Source organism: Pristiophorus japonicus, chromosome 2 (genome assembly GCF_044704955.1).
Source record: "Pristiophorus japonicus isolate sPriJap1 chromosome 2, sPriJap1.hap1, whole genome shotgun sequence".
Lineage (NCBI taxonomy): Eukaryota > Metazoa > Chordata > Chondrichthyes > Pristiophoridae > Pristiophorus > Pristiophorus japonicus.
In genome coordinates, this window is record NC_091978.1 from 77652588 (window position 1) to 77670230 (window position 17643).

Below are 17643 nucleotides of genomic sequence, written 5' to 3' on the forward strand. Positions count from 1 at the left end.
AATTCCAGAGCTTGGGGCCATGGCAGCTGAAAGCAGAGCCGCCAGTGGTGGAGTGATTAAAATCGGGGATGCTCAAAAGGCCAGAATTGGAGGAGCACAGATATCTGAGGATTGTAGGACTAGAGGAGATTAGAGATGGGGAAGGATGAGGCCATGGAGGGATTTAAAAACCAGGATGAGAATGGGTGATGGGTGAATGGGACTTGGTGCGAATTAGGACATGCGCAGCAGAGTTTTGAATGACTGCAAATTTACGGAGGGTCAAACGTGGGGCCAGTCAGGTGTGAGTTGGGATAGTCATGTCTAGAGATAACAAAAGCATAGATGAGGGTTTCACCAGCAGGGGAGCTGAGGCAGGAGCGTAGTCGGCCAATGTTACGGAGGTGGAAATAGGCATTCTTAGTGATGGCACGGATATGTGGTTGGGATCAAATAGTTGCTACAGCCAAGCATTGGGAGAAAATGGGTTTTAATAACCATTTTAATTTCAACACTTTTTTCCCCCCAGCTCTATTCAAATGAAAGTGGAGAGCCAATTGACCGAGCTCTCATTTGCCTAATTTTAAATTATTTAAAAAGTTGAGAAGTGATAATCACTTGAACTGCTTGGGTGGAGTGTTGAATTGAAACTAGTCTTGTACCAGTAATCGGCAGAGAAATTCTTTTAGTCCTGAACAGTTCTATAATTAGAATCCAGTAATAACCGTTATTGCAGTAAATCATTATTAATCATGTATTTTTTTCATGTGGATGTCTATATTAAAAGGTACCATTACAATGGAATTGACTCATTTTCAGTCAGTTTATTTTGTAATGGTCATATTGGAGCAAGTGAGCAAGAAGCCGAAAAGACAGACTTGGATTCAGCAAGGAACATATGATGCATAATGGCCAATATTGATTTGTAGCCTGAGATTAAATCTCAATGGTCTGATTGTAGATGAACCAATAGAATAGCAAGATGTGAGGATGGAATTACACACGAGCAGTCCAGTTGTCAACAGTTCAGTGTTTGCATCATACATTTGCTTTAAAATGATTTTGTATAATTGTTCCTTAAACAATCATGACTTTTATTTAAATAGATAAAACAATCAGACTTTATCAAAGGTATCATACACAAATAAGGGCTGGCTGTTATGATATCCCTTACAATACTGCATTGGAGTTCCACATGCACATGAATCCAGTGCAAACTCATTGCTCTCTTGTTTTGTATTCTGATTTAAGACCATAGTTTTCGAACACATCCTGCTGTCAAAGAAACTGCATTGTTCTAAAGTATTAATTGCATGTTTTGGCTAAAGAAACATTGGTACATTTAGTTATCAAAGGTAGCTTGAGGAAGACAGGGAACAGAATATATTTTGATTATTTTGGCAATCCAATGTACTGAAGCATTTTGAAATTCCTGAAGTAATTGAATATTCCTGTAAGTCTTAATGTAATTATACAGTTGTTCCAATTCTAGCTTTTTCCCAACATCTTTTTCTAGTTCATGATGTGCTGCAATTTCCAAAAGCAGATCCAGTCTCTGAAGAACTATCTATACCTTTTACTCTAACATATACAGAAAATGCTGGATACACTGAGCAAGCCCAGCAACATCTGTAAAGAAAGGGAAAATGTTGACATTTCAGACATAGCTCTATCCTTTTTGTTTTTATTTTCTTTACACTTTGCTGTCTATGGGTTAGCATACATAGCCAAATTTAATAATGAACCTTACTTTGCAGAAACCCACTTGCTGCTGAATAGGTGGGACAATGCTGAATACATTGTCTCGTCAGCTCAGAAGGCAGGATAATAACACCACAATCACACTAAAACAATGTGTACAGGCTAAGATTATTGTTTAAAACAATAGTGTCATAATTCAGCTAGCTCTTGGAAAAGCTACATTACATGAGAGAATTTCATCGAGTTCCTTATCTCGCTGCACTCGCAAGGAAGCTAGGCGAGTAGATCGCTCAACCACAAGACTTTTTCTTTTGGAGGTGGACAGTACCTTTTGTACAAATCAGACAGTCCAAGTTTTTAAACAAAGTTCGACCAAGTGGTAATCATAGTGAAAATTGCTGGCTTCCTTCGTATACATCCCTGAGACATGCCTTCATAGGAACAGGAGTAGGCCATTCAGCCCCTCGAGCAGTTTAGCCATTCAGTGAATCTGCTGGTTTGTGAAATGTTCCACATTTCTACCACACTTTGAACATAAGAAATAGGAGCAGGAGTAGGCCTTACGGCCCCTCAAGTCTGCTCCACCTTTCAATAAGATCATGGTTGATCATCGCCCTGAACTCCACTTTCCTGCCCGATCTCCATATCCCTTTGATTCCCCTAGACTCCAAAAATCTGTCTATCTCAGCCTTTAATATACTCAGAGACTCAGCATCCACAACCCTCTGGGGAAGAGAATTACAACGATTCACAGCCCTCTGCATGAAAAAAAAATTCTCCTCATTTCTGTCTTAAATGGCCTACCCCTTTTCCTGAGACTGTGCCCCCTAGTTCTAGACACTCCAGCCTGGGGAAACAGCATCTACCCTATCAATCTCCTTCAGAATATTGTATGTTTCAATGAGATCACCTCTCGTTCTTCTAAACTCCAGAGAGTATTGGCCCATTCTGCACAGTCTCTCATCAGAAGACAGCCCTCTTATCCCAGGAATCAATCTAGTGAACCTTCATTGCACTGCCTCCAAGGCAAGTATATCCTTCCTTTAAATAAGGAGACCGAAACTGTGCACAGTACTCCAGGTATGGTCTCACCAAGGCCCTGTACAATTGTAGCAAGACCTTGTTACTCTTATACTTCAACCCCCTTGCAATAAAGGATAACATGCCATTTGCCTTCCTTATTGCTTGCTGTACCTGCATGCTTGCTTTCCGTGTTTCTTGCACAAGGGCATCCAAATCTCTCAAGACCCACAGTTTCTCACTATTTAAAAAAAAAATATTCTGTTTTTCTATTCTTCCTACCAAAGTGAATAACCCTACATTTCCCTATGTTATACTCCATCTGCCACCATCATCATAGGCAGTGCCTCGAAATCGAGGAAGACTTGCTTCCACTCCAAAAGTGAGTTCTTGGGTGACTGAACAGTCCAATAAGGGAATTACAGTCTCTGTCACAGGTGGGACAGACAGTCGTTGAAGGGAACGGTCGGTGGGAAGTGCGGTTTGCCGCACGCTCCTCTGCTTGCTTTCTGCATGCTCTCGGCGACGAGACTCGAGGTGCTCAGCGCCCTCCCGGTTGCTCTTCCTCCACTTGGGGCGGTCTTTTACCAGGGACTCCCAGGTGTCGGTGGGGATATTGCATTTTATCAAGGAGGCTTTGAGGGTGTCCTTGAAACGTTTCCTCTGCCCACCTGGGGCTCGATTGCCATATAGGAGTTCCAAATAGAGCGCTTGTTTTGGGAGTCTTGTGTCAGGCATGCGAACAGTGTGGCCCGCCCAACGGAGCTGGTAGAGTGTGGTCAGTGCTTCAATACTGGGGATGTTGGCCTGATCGAGGACACTAACGTTGGTGCATCTATCCTCCCAGGGGATTTGCAGGATCTTGCAGAGACATCGTTGGTGGTATTTCTCCAGCAATTTGAGATGTCTATTGTATATGGTCCATGTCTGAGCCATACAGGAGGATGGGTATCACTACAGCCCTGTAGATCATGAGCTTGGTGCCAGGTTTGAGGGCCTCAGCTTCGAAAACTCTTTTCTTCAGCCAGCCGAAGACTGCACTGGAGGCGGTGTTGAACCTCGTTGTCGATGTCTGCCCTTGCAGATAATAGGCTCCCAAGGTATCGAAAGTGGTCCACGTTGTCCAGGGCCGCGCTGTGGAGTTTGATGACGGGAGGGGGGGGCAGTACTGTGTGGCGGGGTCAGCTTGGTGGAGGACCTTTGTCTTGCGGATGTTTAGTGTAAGGCCCGTGCTTTCGTAAGCCTCAGTGAAGATGTTGACTATGACGTGGCGTTCAGACTCTGTGTGCAAATGCAAGCGTCGTCCGCGTACTGTAGCTCGACGACAGGGGATGGGACAGACTTGGATCTGGCCTGAAGGCGACGAAGGTTGAACAGGTTCCCACTGGTTCTGTAGTTTAGTTCCACTCCAGCGGGGAGCTTGTTGGGTGTGAGGTGCCGCATTACAGCGAGGAAGATCGAGAAGAGGGTTGGCCCTGCTTGACCCCAGTCTGGGCGTGGATTGGGTCTGTGGTGGATCCATTGGTCAGGATCACGACTTGCATGTCGTCGTGAAGCAAGCGGACCATCTGCCACCTTGCTGCCCACTCACTTCGTCTATCTATATCCCTTTGCAGACTTTGTGTTCTCCTCTCGGCTTTCTGTCCCACCTAGCTTTGTACCGTCAGCAAACTTGGATGCATTACACTTGGTCCCTTCATCTAGGTCATTAATATAGATTTGTGTGAAGAAATGTTTCTTAACTTCTCTCCTGAATGACCTGGCTCTGATTTTATGGACATGTCCCCTTGTCCTAGGCTCCCCATCATCAGACAAAGGTTTCTTCCTAACTATCCTATCAATTCCTTTCTAAAACATCAATGAAATCTCACCTTAGTCTTCGATATTCCAGGAAATGCAAGCTTAGTTTATGTAATTTCTCCTCATAATCTATCCCTTGGAGCCCTCGTTGCATTCTGGTGAATCTGTGCTGCACTCCTTCCCAACCAATATATCCTTGCTAAGTTGTGGTGCACAGAACAGTAGATGGTGTATAGCTATTGCAAAACTTCCTCCCCTTATTCTCGCCCTCTAGTTATAAAGAGTAACATTAATTAGCCTTTTTGATTTTTTTTTTTGTACCTCACCTCTGCATTTTAGTGGTCTGTGTGCATGGACCCCGAAATCTATTTGGGCCTCCACTGTTCCTAGCCTTTCACCATTTTAAATAATACTTAAATCTATCATTTTTTGATCCACTTACCAACCTTGAAATCCATCTGCCACTGTTTTGCCCACTCGCTTAATCTATCAATGTCTTTTTATAATTTTATGCTCCTGTCTACACTGCTTACTATACCACCAATCCTTGTGCCATCGGCAAACTTGGATATCTGGCTCCCTACCATGTTATCAAAGTTATTAATAATATAGTGAATAGTTGAGGCTCCAGCACAGATTCTTGTGAGGCGCCACTAGTTACTTTCTTCCAGTGTGAGTACAGAAATAGGAGCATAGAGCAGATGAATGTGTGGCTGGAGAGATGTTGCAGGAGGGAGGGCTTTAGTTTCGTGAGGCATTGGGACCGCTTCTGGGGAAAGTGAGACCTGTACAAGCTGGATGGGTTGCACCTCAACAGAGCAGGGACTCGCAGGGGGTTTGCTAGTTCTGTTGGGGAGGGTTTAAACTAGCTTGGCAGGGGGATGGGAACCTGAGAATAGATTCAGTAGGGAGGGGAGTAAAGCTGGAATTAGAAAGCAAAAATGAAGAAAGTGAGTTCGAAGGACAGAGGAAACAAGCAGGAAAAAAGTGTAAAAAAACAAATTTAAAAGCTCTCTGTCTAAAAGCATGTAGCATTCGTAACTAAATAGATGAATTGACGGTGCAAATGGATACAAATGATCTGATAGCTATTACAGAGATGTGGTTGCAAGGTGACCAGGCATGGGAACTAAATATTCAGGGGTATTTGACGATTCGGAAGGGCAGACAAAAAGAAAAGGAGGTGGGATAGCTCTGTTGATAAAGGATGGAATCACTGCAATAGTGAGAAACTATATTGGCTAAAATGATCAGGATGTTGAAACAGTTTGGGTGGAGATAAGGAATACTAAGGGGGTAAAGTCACAGGGGGCCTATAGACTACGCCCACCAAACAGTAGCAACACTGTTGGTTGAAGTATAAACCAAGAAATAGTGGGGGCTTGTAAAAAGGGAACAGCAATAATCATGAGTGATTTTAACCTCCATATTGATTGGACAAATCAAATTGGTCGGGGTAGCCTTGAGGAAGAGTTCATAGAGTGCATAAGGGACGGGTTCCTTGAGCAGTATGTAACGGAACCAACTGGGGGCAGGCTATCTTGGATCTGGTCCTGTATAATGAGACAGGATTAATAAACTATCTCCTAGTAAAGGATCCCCTTGGAATAAGTGATCATAGCATGATTGAATTTCAAATTCCGATGGAGGGCGAGAAAGTTGGATCTCAAACTAGCTTACTAAGCTTAAATAAAGGGACTACAAAGGTATGAGGGCAGAGTTGGCTAAAGTGGACTGGGAAAACAGATTGAAGTGTAGGACGGTTGATGAACAGTGGCGTACATTTAAGGAGACATTTCACAACTCTCAAAATATATGCCAGTGAGGAGGAAAGGGTGTAAAAGAAAAGATAGCTATCTATGGTTAACTAAAGCAATAAAGGATGGTATCCAATTAAAGACTAGGGCATTACAAAGTGGGCAAAACTACTGGGAGGACAGAAGATTGGGAAGCTTTTAAAAGCCAGCAAAGAATGACTTTAAAAAAAAATGATTAAGTGAAGGAATTGCATTTATATAGCGCCTTTTACAACCTCAGGACGTCATTAAGCACTTTGAAGTGTAGTCACTATTGTAATCTAGGCAGCGCGGCAGCTAATCTTGCGCACAGCAAGCTCCCACAAACAACAATGTGATAAATGACCAGATAATCTGTTTTTATGATGATGATTGCAGGATAAATATTGGCCAGCGCACCGAGGATAACTCTTTGAAATACTGTCATGGGATCTTTTACACCCATCTGAGGGGGCAGGCGGGACCTTGGTTTAACGTCTCATCTGAAAGATGGCACCTCCGAAAGTGCAGCACTCCCTCAGTACTGCACTGGAGTGTCGGCCTGGATTTTTGTGCTCCAGTCTCTTACACTGGAGTGGCACCCACAGCCTTCTGACTCTGAGGTGAGAGTGCTACCAACAGAGCAGTGGCTGACACAACTTTAGTGAGTTCCAGGCCTTGATGCATTATTAATTTCCCTTTTAATGTCAGTTATATTATCCTCTTCCTGTACTGTGAAGACTGACTGTTATTATTCAACAAGTCTTCATTTCATTTTCATTTGCAATATTACCACCATTTGTTTTTAAAGGCCCACATTACCCTTGACTACCATTTTTCTTCCAATAATTGTAAAGACCTTTTGTCAATCTTAATACCCCTCGCAAGTTTCAATTCGTATTCCTTTTTGCAGCTCATGCTATATTTTTTGTCTTCCTTTGGTGTTCTTTATATCTCTCCCAGTCCTCCTGGATTTACACTACTTTTTGCACTTTTAAAAGCTCTGCTTTTATATTATCTCTCTCTCCATGGCTATTTTATTTGGTACGTAGAGGTCTTTCCCCTTGGGGATATGTATTAGTCCTGTATTCATATAAATTCTTTTTTGAACACCTCCTACAGTTTATCTGTAGTTTTAACCAGTTTGCTGTCATCCGGCTCTCTCATCCTATTAAAGTTAGCATTACCAAAATCTAGAGTCCTCATAACTATAAAGTTTCTTTTCAAACCTAACATTGAGTTCGATCATACTATGATCACTGTTGGATAAATGTCCCCTTACTATTAGATTATTAACTAAGTCTGACTCATCACTAAATTTAGTATGGCCTACCCTCTTGTTGGTTCCAGAAGATATTGCACCAGAAAACTATCTTGAATGCATTCAAGAAATTCACTTCCTTCCCAATTTGAGTTGCTCTCTGAATTAATACATTCTGCCAGGTCAGTGCTGCTGTTGGGCCTGTAGACAACTGAACTGCCATTACAGTTTTATTTCCTCTCTTATTCCTCAGTTGTAACCACAAGAGTCTCTGCTGATTGCTTTCCCTTACCTATATCCTCTCTTGCTAATGTTGTAATCACAGTGGGAAATTATCAACATGCGTTCATTAGCATTTTTAAAATTATTCTCATCATCAAAGCAACTTCACCTTGATGAATAGAACACAAAACCTTGTCCTGTTATGAGCAGAGGTTTCCTGACTTTCATTTTGGAAATTAAAAACGCTAGCATCAGTACAAGTGGTCATGAAGCTGTTGGATTGTCATTTAAAAAAAAAATAATGGGTTACTAACATCCTTTAGTGAAGGAAACCTGCTGTCCTTATCCAGTCTTATCTATATGTGATTCACACCGGCATATCATAATTTAGTTTGGTTTACATGTCCTATTACAGAATGTATGAAAATGTTTATTGATAATTTGATACTTCTGAACATTAAGATGTGGGGAGCAAATGTTGGGGGAAAATGAGGGAGACCCAACCAAGGTGCAATGTCCTGTTGTCTGATACTGAACATCATTGATAGCCACTGAGAACTACAAAACCTAGATTATCTGTCTCCAACTGAAGAAGGGAAGACAGAAGAACACAGCTAGCATATTAAATAGATATTTGAATATATCCATTTTTTTTGTTCAAACCAGAGGTATTTATGACCGATGAAAATGTCTGCAGAACTTACTGTTACTTGCTGGAATTTAACATGCAATACTTTTCATCCAATGAAACAATCTGACAAAGCTGGTTTTATTACAACTATTTCATCTTGCAGTGCTAAGAGAATAATTACAACAGTTCCTGATACCCTACAGCATGATCTGTGACTGCAGTCTGGCTGGTACATATTAAGATTATGATTTTATTGCTTGACTGCAGAGAGCCAAGGCCACGTACTGTGACCTCATCAAATTCAAGTACAGTGCAACATAATTACAGTATAATTGTTGCTAATGATATGGCTGCTGTTTGAACTTCTTTATATTTATCATTAATCTGCTTTGTTATGTTCTACATCAAAATGTTATTCTAAAGTGGTGAAAGTTTAGTGTGAGGGAAAATGAGTTCTGTATTGGCGATGGAATAATAAACAGTAAAATTGTCTGAAGTGGCTGCATTTGGGCTCTTGGGGCAGGGATTAGCAAATTTGAATTGACATTTAAACTCATGCACTCTGTTATTTTTCTACAATATTTTTTTATATTTAGTTTAAAAGCAAAACACATGCCAATTGAGGAAGCTAAGAAATGGAATTGGTTGGGAATCCCTCTGGCATACTGGCTAAGGAGCAGGGTGATGGAAAATTGAAAACACGCACACACATCATGTTAAATTGGATGGTACATGTACTGAGCAAGGGGATTTTGGGGCTGGGAGTGCGACAGAAATCATGGGGGGTGGATCGCGGTATCAGGACATCAATTGCGGGAGTCGGCTGCGAGGAAGGACTTCAATTTGTTCATGTCGGAGTGGCCAGGAATGGTTCTAGACGAGGGGTGGTTCTAGATAAGGGAGGTTCAACCTGTATTACAGAAACAGCAAAGATAAAATATAATCTATTTTTGATTGAATTATTTGAGATAGTAGTGTTGGCCAGGACCCCCAAGAGAACTCATTGTTCTTCGAATAATGCCATGGACTCTTTAACATCCACCTGAACCACGGGCAGACACTTTAACTTCGCATCTGAATGATGACACCTTTGACACAGCGGCATTCCTTCCGTACTGCTCTAGATTGTCGGACAAGTTTCATATGATCAAGTCCTGGAGTGGGACTTGAATCCACAACCTTCTGACTGAAAAATTCCATGCTGACAGTCAAACATTCTTGTTTCACACTGCAAAGCCATTGCAGTAATTAAAAAAAAAAATCTATGTATAGACAAAGTCTGCATGTCAGTAGTTACCTTGATAATTGTAGAAATTGGCTATGGTGGCCACTCTTGCATGAATTCCAACCAAAAATGATCAAATGTAAGCAATGAGTACACAAAATTGCCCATGCCATTCTTTCCCACCATCCCAAAAGAAAGCCTTCTGATAAGTGGGGAAATCTGGCAACCCCACTCACTTCCATGGCTTTGAATAATACTGAAGTACCATGCTGTAGTGTTGAGAACAGAATTATAATCAGCTACAAATCTGGGGTGCTTTGAAGGCTGAGTTTTTATGTGATTTTAGAAGAATAGGAAAAACAGTGTGCTAAGTGCAAATTCTTGTTGACACAACACATAATCAATGTTTTCTCTAAGGTGGTGTGAGGATCATTCTGCTTCATGACGGCAAGGCAACTGCTATGGAAAACAGGCACAGTTACTCTGAAGAGTAATTACTCACTCGCAAAAAAACAAATTTTATGGGGATTGAAAAATCTATAAATAGATGCCCTTTCTTCAAGGATAGTGCAAGGTTTCAGTTTCAATCCAAATTGAGGTTTCCTATGGAGAGAAAATGTGGGCTGCTTCAGTAATTGCCAGATTAATAATTTACTACCATGGTACCCAATTTGGCACTTAAAAGTCAGCATCATAAAGGACTGGGAATGTGTTATACCTTCCTACTATGGTGCATGCCTCTGCGATGTGTGGTTAAATCAAAGGTGTAAAGTGTGGAAGCAAAAAATTGCTTTGTAAAAATATCCAAATCCAATGCAGAGATTAATTATGCCTGAGATAGTCTCTCACGTTGTGTGTCCTACACCTATAGTGGGTGGATATTTTTGTACATTAATAATACTTTGAGTGAGTTGACCATGTTGCTTAACAGTGAAGCAACACAAATGGGGAGGGGGGTTTAGGATGGAGTACAGCGATCAGTCAAACCATAGATGACCACCTGTTCACACAGAAGCAGCATCAAGAAACTATTTTATATTGTGATACTACTGCCGGGTTCCCTAAGAACAGGACCTACTAAAATGGATCTTCTGTATGGCTGGTCTTAACGAGTGTTTCAATCTATTTGCAATTTCTGTTTTTTTTTTTATTTATTTAAATTGCCTTCACCATTTAGCATTTACCTGCAGAATCATGACTATACTGAAATCAATTTTATTACATTTCTTAAAAATAGAGTTTGATCATTCTGCAAATTCATTTTGAACGCAAATAAAACACCTGTGTGAAAATGAGTTTTCTTTTTTAAAACTACATTTAAAGTAGAGTTAAACCAGCAGGGCACCCACAGAGCCCGAGAGGGAGAGCACCAACAGTAGAGAGAGTTTGTGTGTGTTGTAGGGTAGGGGGTCAATCATTGCCTTGAGTACCTGGAAGGAGAGCACTTTTGTATTTTTACCAGGCCTATTTTTGTATATTAACAGAATGAGACTTATTGGAAGACATATTGGTTAATACAACTGGTAAATCTAGCTGCAAATACATTGATGGGCCTCTTGCGGATCTTAGTCCTTGCACTCGTGTTTGCTCGGAACAGAACAAGCGTGAAGAATGAATTAGCTTGTCTGTTGAATCTGACCACACTAAACCCACAGCAGTGTATGTACCTTTAATGCACCTCTTTTGGATGAGATTTATTTTATTATCGTACTTTAATATTCATCAATTTCTCAAAGTTGTAATAAATTTGGAATTTGCTTTAGTTTTAATGTGCCATGGGCAGTCTAAAAGTTTTGGACAGTTAGTCTGCAGGCTGTGTGAATACAGGCTGGTCCCCACTCAGATGTGAATTTGACCTACTCTGTTAACTCTAACATGGCATTTACCACTTAATTTCCCTTGTGCCTGGAACACAAAATAGTCACCCGTTAGTTGGGCATTGGCGGATAAAAACACATTTAAAATTCATGTTGAAGAAATCAGCAACCACCTCTGGAAACATATCACAGCTCCTCGCTCTTGTTTAAGCATACCTCAGACATTTTCTAAGATTTACATATATCAGAGATTAAAATGAATTTTTTCACTTAAAAAAAATTATTATACATTTCGAATAAAATTGGGAAATTGTTTTGGGGGCAAAACCGCAGACTTTTTTATTCGTTCCTAGGAAGTGGGCCTTGCTGGCAAGCCAGCATTTATTACCCATCTGTATGCCCTTTAAAAGCTGGTGGTGAACTGCTGCCTTGAACCACTGTAGTCTGTGTAGTGAAGGTGCTACCACAGTGCTGCTAGGGAGGGAGTTCCAGGATTTTGACCCAGCGACGATGAAGGAACGGCAATATATTTCCAAGTCTGTATAGTGTGTAACTTGGAGTGGAACGTGGAGGTGATAGTGTTCCCATTCACCTGCTGCCCTTGTCCTTCTGGGTGGTAGAGGTCGTGGGTTTGGGAGGTGCTGCCGAAGAAGTCTTGGTGAGTTGCTGCAGTGCATCTTGTAGATGGTACAGGTGCGATGTCCAAAATCCGGAGATCCGGACACCGGGCCGATCCGTGGCGGGGTCGTTCGGAAACCGCAAAATGTTCTGAAATCTGGACTTCCTCAGCTGCTCGGCCCGACCGACCCCCCCCCCCCCCCCCATGACCTCCGGCAGCCAGACCGACACCCCCCTCCCCTACCTACCTCGGCCAGACCAACCCCCCCCACCCGCCCCCCAACCTCCGGCGACCCGACCAACCTCTGGCTGCCCGACCAAACCCCCTCCCCTACCTACCTTGGCCCGAATGACTCCATCTACCTACCTCAGCCCAGGCAAAGATGTTCCAAAATCCGGGAAGGCCTCGGTCCAGAGGTTTCCTGATTTCGAACGTCACACCTGTACACACTGCAGCCACCCGGTCGTGCAGGGAGTGAATATTTAAGGTAGTAGATGGGGTGCCAATCAAGCTGACTGCTTTCTCCTTGATTGTGCCGAGCTTCTTCAGTGTTGGAGCTGCATTAATCCAGGAAAGTGGAGAGTATTCCATCATAGTCCTGGCGTGTGCCTTGTAGATGGTGGAAAGGCTTTGGGAAGTCAGGAGGCGAGACACTCGCCACAGAATACCCAGCCTCTGACTTGCTCTTGTAGCCACAGTATTTATGTGGCTGGTCCAGTTAGGTTTCTGGTCAATGGTGACCCGTAGGATGTTGATGGTGGGGGATTCGGTGATGGTAATGCTGTTGAATGTTATGGGGCGATGGTTATGCTCTTGGTTGTTGGAGAAAGTCATTGCCTGGCACTTGTGTGGTGCAAATGTTACTTTCCACTTATCAGCCCAAGCCAGAATGTCGTCCAGGTCTTGCTCCATTCGGGCATGACTGCTTCATTATCTGAGGAGTTGTGAATGGAACTGGAAACTGCAATCAGCGAACAGCCTCTCTTCTGATGGAGGAAAGGTCATTGATGAAGCAGCTGAAGATGGTTGGATCTAGGACACTGACCTGAGGAACTCCCGCAGCGATGTCTAAGCCGGATTTTACAAACCAAGTCAAGCGAGTTTCTCGGCCAATTAGAGGAAGCAGCTACAGGTGCAGCGTCCTGAATCCGGAACCGTTGGGACCGAGGCTGTTCCGGAGTTTGCATTTTGCTTAATTTTTGAACGTCTTTCTGACGTCACGAATCCGGAAACACCCGAGCCCAGGCTCGTATATTTCAGGATTTCGGAAAGTCAGAAAGTGGGGTGGGGGGGGGGGTTGCTCGTCAAGAGTTGTTCGAGTGTTCGGGCGCGGCCTCATCACCGTAGAAGTGTTCGGGCAGGGCCCTGCCGCCGACGAGAAGTTCGCGCGGGTCCCGCCGAAGAGGACCTGATCGGGCGGGGCCCGCCGCCGTGGAGGGGTTCCTTGTCTGGCCTGAGGTAGGTGGGGTCGGGCAGCTGAGGTAGAGGGAGGGAGGAGGGCCGGGGCGAGGTCGGGCCGCGCGAAATCTGGCTGTGGCGGGCGAAGTTGGTTCGCCGAGGCGGGGCGAGTCCGGATATCTGAACATTTTCGGTTTCCGGACGACCCCGCCACAGATTGACCCAGTGTCCGGATTCCGGATTCGGGAACTCCGGATTTTGGAGGTCGAAACTGTATGGTGACGTCATTTTATGACTCCGAGACCATGGCCAGCTTTCATTTGACATTTGTGGAGGGCATAAGCAGGATTGTGGTTAGGAGGACCTGGGTGCAGTGCTACAAATGTTTCAATGATCTCAGTAGATCACGAAATGTTAGTACAAAGACACTCAACCTCATCCTGCTGTGCCTCTCATCACATCCCCATTACTCTGCCTTCCCTACCCTCCTCCTGCACACCCTTACACCAACTTACCTTGCACTTCTACCCATTCCTCTCTATCTACATTATCACATCCTCATCTCACTAGCCGCCCCTCAATGTGCGGAATATTCGGAACCGAGGAGAGGGCTCTGAGCTAGTTAGAGTGGGTGAGAGCTCAGATGAACAGGACCCCCAAGAAAGAATGCAAAAGGCAGGAGGCAACAGAGCAGAGTAGCACTGGGGTAAGTGTAAACCACAAGGTGATAGGAAGGGACAATATGTATGAATATAAAGGGACTGCAGGAGGGGTCAAAACTAAAAATCATGGTTTAAAAACTAGTATTAAAACACTCTACCTAAACGCATGCAGCATTCGAAATAAAGTAAATGAGTTGACGGCACGAATCATTACAAATGGGTATGATTTGGTGGCCATTACAGAAACGTGGTTGCAGGGTGGCCAAGACTGGGAATTAAACATACAGGGGTATCTGACGATTCAGAAAGATAGGCAAGAAGGGAAAGGAGGTGGGGTAGCTCTGTTAATAAAGGATGATATCAGGGCAGTTGTGAGAGATGATATTGACTCTAATGAACAAAATGTTGAATCATTGCGGGTGGAGATTAAAGATAGTAAGGGGAAAAAGTCACTGGTGGGCGTAGTTTATAGGCCCCCAAATAATAACTTCACGGTGGGGCGGACAATAATCAAGGGAATAATGGAGGCATGTGAAAAAGGAACGGCAGCAATCATGGGGGATTTTAACCTACATATCGATTGGTCAAATCAAATCACACGGGGTAGCCCTGAGGAGGAATTCATAGAATGCATACGGGATTGTTTCTTAGAACCTACAAGGGAGCAAGCTATCTTAGGTCTGGTAATGAGACAGGAATAATAAACGATCTCCTTGTAAAAGATCCTCTCGGAATGAGTGATCACAGTATGGTTGAATTTATAATACAGATTGAGGGTGGGGAAGTAGTGTCTCAAACGAATGTACTAATCTTAAACAAAGGGGACTACAGTGGGATGAGGGCAGAGTTGGCTAAAGTAGACAGGGAACACAGACTAAACGGTGGCACAATTGAGGAACAGTGGAGGACTTTTAAGGAGCTCTTTCATAGTGCTCAACAAAAATATATTCCAGTGAAAAAGAAGGGCGGTAAGAGAAGGGATAACCAGCCGTGGATAACCAAGGAAATAAAGGAGAGTATCAAATTAAAAACCAATGCGTATAAGGTGGCCAAGGTTAGTGGGAAACTAGAAGATTGGGAAAATTTTAAACAACAGCAAAGAATGACTAAGAAAGCAATAACGAAAGGAAAGATAGATTACGAAAGTAAACTTGCGCAAAACATAAAAACAGATAGTAAAAGCTTTTACCGATATATAAAATGGAAAAGAGTGACTAAAATAAATGTTGGTCCCTTAGAAGATGAGAAAGGGGATTTAATAGTGAAAATGGCTGAGACTTTAAAGAATTATTTTGCTTCGGTCTTCACAGAGGAAGACACAAAAACCATGCCAAAAATTGCTGGTCACGGGAATGTGGGAAGGGAGGACCTTGAGACAATCACTATCACTAGGGGGGTAGTGCTGGACAGGCTAATGGGACTCAAGGTGGACAAGTCCCCTGGTCCTGATGAAATGCATCCCAGGGTATTAAAAGAGATGGCGGAAGTTATAGCAGATGCATTCGTTATAATCTACCAAAATTCTCTGGACTCTGGGGAGGTACCAGCAGATTGGAAAGCAGCTAATGTAACGCCTCTGTTTAAAAAAGGGGGCAGACAAAAGGCAGGTAACTATAGGCCGGTTAGTTTAACATCTGTAGTGGGGAAAATGCTTGAAACTATCATCAAGGAAGAAATAGCGGGACATCTTGATAGGAATAGTGCAATCAAGCAGACGCAGCATGGATTCATGAAGGGGAAATCATGTTTAACTAATTTACTGGAATTCTTTGAGGATATTACGAGCATGGTGGATGGAGATGTACCGATGGATGTGGTGTATTTAGATTTTCAAAAGGCATTCGATAAGGTACCACACAAAAGGTTACTGCAAAAGATAAAGGTACGCGGAGTCAGTGGAAATGTATTTGCATGGATAGATTATTGGCTGGCTCACAGAAAGCAGAGAGTCGGGATAAATGGGTCCTTTTCGGGTTGGAAATCGGTGGTTAGTGGTGTGCCGCAGGGATCGGTGCTGGGACCACAACTGTTTACAATATACATAGATGACCTGGAAGAGGGGACAGAGTGTAGTGTAACAAAATTTGCAGATGACACTAAGATTAGTGGGAAAGCGGGTTGTGTCGAGGACACAGAGAGGCTGCAAAGAGATTTAGATTGGTTAAGCGAATGGGCTGAGGTTTGGCAGATGGAATACAATGTCGGAAAGTGTGAGGTCATCCACCTTGGGGGAAAAAAACAGTAAAAGGAATATTATTTGAGTGGGGAGAAATTACAACATGCTACGGTGCAGAGAGACCTGGGGGTCCTTGTGCATGAAACTCTTTTAGAAACTCTTTTAGAGAAATACAATGTTCCCTGACCGGGAATCGAACACGGGCCTCGGCGGTGAGAGCGCAGAATCCTAACCACTAGACCACCAGGTAAGCTGCTAAAAATTCAGCTTTTACCAAGATTTGAACTCGGATCTCTAAATTCAAAGTCCAGAGTGCTCACCATTTCACCATTGAACCAACTATAATGTTTCCACCCGGTTTCGAACCGGGGACCTTTCGCGTGTGAGGCGAACGTGATAACCACTACACTACAGAAACGCTGTCTTTTAGAATCCCAAAAAGTTAGTTTGCAGGTGCAGCAGGTAATCAGGAAGGCGAATGGAATGTTGGCCTTCATTTCGAGAGGGATGGAGTACAAAAGCAGGGAGGTCCTGCTGCAACTGTACAGGGTATTGGTGAGGCCACACCTGGAGTACTGCGTGCAATTTTGGTCACCTTACTTAAGGAAGGATATACTAGCTTTGGAGGGGGTACAGAGACGATTCACTAGGCTGATTCCGGAGATGAGGGGGTTACCTTATGATGATAGATTGAGTAGACTGGGTCTTTACTTGTTGGAGTTCAGAAGGATGAGGGGTGATCTTATAGAAACATTTAAAATAATGAAAGGGATAGACAAGATAGAGCCAGAGAGGTTGTTTCCACTGGTCGGGGAGACTAGGACTTGGGGGGCACAGCCTCAAAATATGGGGGAGCCAATTTAAAACCAAGTTGAGAAGGAATTTCTTTTCCCAGAGGGTTGTGAATCTGGAATTCTCTGCCCAAGGAAGCAGTTGAGGCTAGCTCATTGAATGTATTCAAATCACCAGATAGATTTTTAACCAATAAGGGAATTGAGGGTTATGGGGAGCGGGCCAGTAAGTGGAGCTGAGTCCACGGCCAGATCAGCCATGATCTTGTTGAATGGCGGAGCAGGCTCGAGGGGCTAGATGGCCTACTCCTGTTCCTAATTCTTATGTTCACACTCTCCCTCATCCTAATGCAATCAAACCAACAACACACGGGTTGGCTCTTGGGTATTTTATCCAATGTTCATGTAAAGTTTCTGTTAATGTGGTGTCAAATATTGAAACTTTTATTTTCAACACTTTGCATTGTCAGGCAGAATTTGTGGGCACATTTAGAAGTGGCTTAGTGAGTTGCTGTGAATGGTGAGCCGTAACGTACCCCTGCATGGCGATGAGTTTGAAAAGAACA

At 43.3% G+C, this 17643-nt stretch overlaps 1 protein-coding gene and 1 non-coding gene across 3 annotated transcripts in view; one reads left to right on the forward strand and one right to left on the reverse strand.

The window, feature by feature from the left end:
- Positions 1-17643, forward strand: part of fam219aa (family with sequence similarity 219 member Aa) — a 92515-nt gene that overhangs the window by 31042 nt on the left and 43830 nt on the right. The window lies entirely within an intron of this gene.
- trnav-cac (transfer RNA valine (anticodon CAC)) lies at positions 16632-16704 on the reverse strand. Its single transcript has one exon. It is a non-coding gene; the product is annotated as a tRNA-Val (tRNA).